We start from the raw sequence: 3,632 nt of genomic DNA on the forward strand, positions 1-3,632 counted from the left end.
TTTTTTATTTTGGTAGTACGGTAGTGTCGGATCTGACCACGGTAGTTGGAAACTGATGTTTCCCTGTCTCGAGCGGTACTACCTCTCTCTCCAGAGCGGTACTACCGCTTGGAGCGGTACTACCGCTCTCTATGGAGCGGTACTACCGCTTGCGGCGGTACTACCGCTCGCAGGTCACGGTACTACCGCCCTCTACCAGTTTCCACAATACTCTATCCGCTCAGTGATCTTTTGCTCGTGTTTTGTGTCTTGTGCTCGTTCTTTCTGGTTGTTTGCGTGTTTGTGTGTGTGGTTCCAGGTGATGAGCTTCTTGAGCGTCAGGCTCGTCGTGTCAACCCCGGTCGTGCCACGTCCAAGCGCTACCGCACCACTGAGTCTGCCGGAGGTTCATCAAGTGCTCCACCTCCACCTCAACTCCAGAAGAATCCTGGTGTCAAGCCGAAGCCAGGCAAAACAGTGCCAGAAATGCAGCCCAAGGAGTTCTGGGCAAGGCATCGCCGCAACCCGTATGAGGCAAACCAAGATCCCACTTTGGTCAACCGTCCGTTCTGGAACAGGTTCCAGTTTGCCATCTTCTTTGATGTTCTCAAAGCCAAGAAGAACCTCTTTGTCAACGTGCACTCCATCGACACCGACCATATGGAGAAGGATCCTGAATACATTGGTGAAGCTCTTCAGATGTGCACTCAATTGAACATTCTTAGAGTCATGCAATTCAACGAAGATTATGATGCTGATATTGTGGCCCAATTCTATGCCACGGTTCATCTTGGGACTGATGATGACAGGACATTGACTTGGATGACAAATGGCAAGTTGCTTTCAGTCAAGTGGAAAGCTTTCATGGAGTTGATTGGGGTGCAAGATCTAGGTCTTGAGTCTCCTGTCGGCTTTCGCCTGCACCGCAACACCAACTCCACTCACAAGCAAGCTCTGTGGCCCTACTGCACTTTGAGGATCAACCCTGAGACGAAGAAGGAAACTTATGAGCTGCCTGCGTATCTGGATATTCTTCACCGTGTCTTCAGAGAGACTCTTTTCCCCCGTATTGGGAATCTGTATATGGTTCACTCCTATCTCGTGGATATGCTTCTTTTCTGCCAGCATCAGAAGGAACAGAACACCAGAGAGTCCCTGGATATCTCTCATGTTATGTGGTCTGAGCTGTTATCTTCTATCTCCAAGCGCAAGTGCTCGATTTATGGTCCGTTCATCATGCTGCTTATTGAGAAGGCCTGGGCTCATGTATATCCCCAGGTGATGCTGGAGACTGGAGAGTTGGTTTCTCACGACATCAAGCGTCTGAGGAAGAAGGATAAATGGGGCACTCAGGCCCCTAAGACTGGAGTTCCCTCGTCTTCTACTGCCATGGAGACCGAGGAGGAGACTGGGGCTGAGGCCGAGGATGATGATGATGACTACGTGCCTTCTGAGGCAGAGCCCTCTTGGGCAAAGAAGCTCAAGCTCAAGATGAAGAAGCTGTTTTGCATGGAGTCCCACGGTCAGTACATGACTCATGTGGCGGAGAAGAAGGCCCGAGGTCGTCACAAGGAACTCATGTGTTAGTTGGGTGCTACAGTTTACAGTGGATCTGAGGACCAGCTTACTGAGGAGGAGGAGTGGATTCAGCAGCACTGCCCGTGGACCAATTCTGATGCCGAGCACTTCCCGACTGACGACGGTGGCGCAGATGATCCCGCTGACATCTGATGTGTGTGTCCCTCTATTGCTATCACCTGGAGCCGTAGCAACACTCCCTCTCCTTTTTGGTGTCTTGATGCCAAAGGGGGAGAGAGTTTAGGGATTTGTGCTTTGCGTTTTGCGTCTTCTGTGGTTGTGTTTTCCTCGCAATTTGCTTTGTTTGGTTTATGTCAGTGAGACCTAAGTTCCAGTCATATGGTGTGAGACATATGCTACCTTATCTTTCCAATTTCATTATCTATGTCACTATCTAGCTTATGAGTTGCTTGCTTATCCTGTTAAGTCATCTATGCTGCTCGCATAGGTCTTGCTTAGGTGGTTGGTCTCTAAAATGTAGGGGGGCATTGATCCTAGTATCTGTGCCGTGCAGTCCAAAGCACTTATCTAGATAGCACACATCTAGGGGGAGCCCATCTACATTTTAGGACGGTGGGGTTTGTGCGCTTACCCTATATCTCTCATGTTTGTGCAAATCCCGTATTGTCATCAATCCACCAAAAAGGGGGAGATTGTAAGGGCATATTTATCCCCAAGATGGTTTGGTGATTGATGACAATGCCTTTGCGGACTAATCGTGTGCGTTAAGTTCTTTCAGAGATTCATCCATTGGCACGAGATGATTACCTCCCCTCGGTGTGTTATTCAAGACGGTGTTGCTCCTTCGTCTCTCTGTTGGTGGACTAGTTTCGTAGGAGTCACCGTACTATCAAGAGGGGATCCATTTTGGTAAGGCTAGGTGGAATCAACACGTACACATCTGTATCTCACCCAATGTCTTCCTTCCTGCTTCGATGGAGCAGCCTTTCCTTTCCATGTGCCTGCCCTGACCTACCCCAACGGTAGTACCGCCGAAGCACTCTAGCGGTAGTACCGCTCTCAGAGCGGTAGTGCCGCTCCCCAGCGGTAGTACCGCTCCCCGAGCGGTAGTACCGCTTGTAGTCTTCGGCCGTAGTACTGCAGTGGTTCCGCGCTACTACCGCTTCGATTCTCGAACGATGTTTTTCGTGTCGGGTTTTACGGTACTAAGTGCGGTAGTAGGGGCGGTAGTACCGCTCCAAGCGGTAGTACCGCGCCTACTCCCACGGTAGTACCGCTCTGGGGCTGGGTCTCTGATCTCCTCGCCAGCGCGGCAGTACCGCTGGGTGAGAGCGGTAGTACCGCCCTCAGCGGTAGTACCGCCCTGCCCAAGCGGTAGTACCGCCCTGTGCGTGGCTGTTCAGTGGGGTTACGGTTGGATTGGTTCCCCCACTATATAAAGGTGTCTTCTTCCTCCAAGTTGACCTACCTCTTTCCCCCAAAGCTCCATTGTTGCTCCAAGCTCCATTTTCACCCGATCTCTCTCCCTAGCCAATCAATCTTGTTGATTTGCTTGGGATTGGTTGAGAAGGCCCCGATCTACACTTCCACCAAGAGAAATTTGATTCCCCCCACTTATCCCTAGCGGATCTTGTTACTCTTGGGTGTTGAGCACCCTAGACGGGAGGTCACCTCGAAGCCATACTCCATTGTGGTGAAGCTTCGTGGTGTTGTTGGGAGCCTCCGAGTGTCGTGGAGATAGCCCCAATCTTGTTTGTAAAGGTTCGGTCGCCGCCTTCAAGGGCACCAATAGTGGAATCACGGCATCTCGCATTGTGTGAGGGCGTGAGGAGATTACGGTGGCCCTAGTGGCTTCTTGGGAGCATTGTGCCTCCACACCTCTCTAACGGAGATGTACTTCCCTTTAAAAGGAAGGAACTTCGGTAACACATCCTCGTCTCCACCGGCTCCACTCTTGGTTATTCCGTGCATTTACTTTTGCAAGCTTACTTATGTTGCATCTATTGCTTGCTTGTGTGCTAGGTGTCTTTGCATCATATAGGTTGTTCACGTAGTTGCACATCTAGACAACCTATTTCATTGCAAGGTTTAAATTGTTAAAGAAAAGCTTAAAA

Source organism: Triticum dicoccoides, chromosome 5B (assembly GCF_002162155.2).
Source record: "Triticum dicoccoides isolate Atlit2015 ecotype Zavitan chromosome 5B, WEW_v2.0, whole genome shotgun sequence".
Taxonomy (NCBI): Eukaryota; Viridiplantae; Streptophyta; class Magnoliopsida; order Poales; family Poaceae; genus Triticum; species Triticum dicoccoides.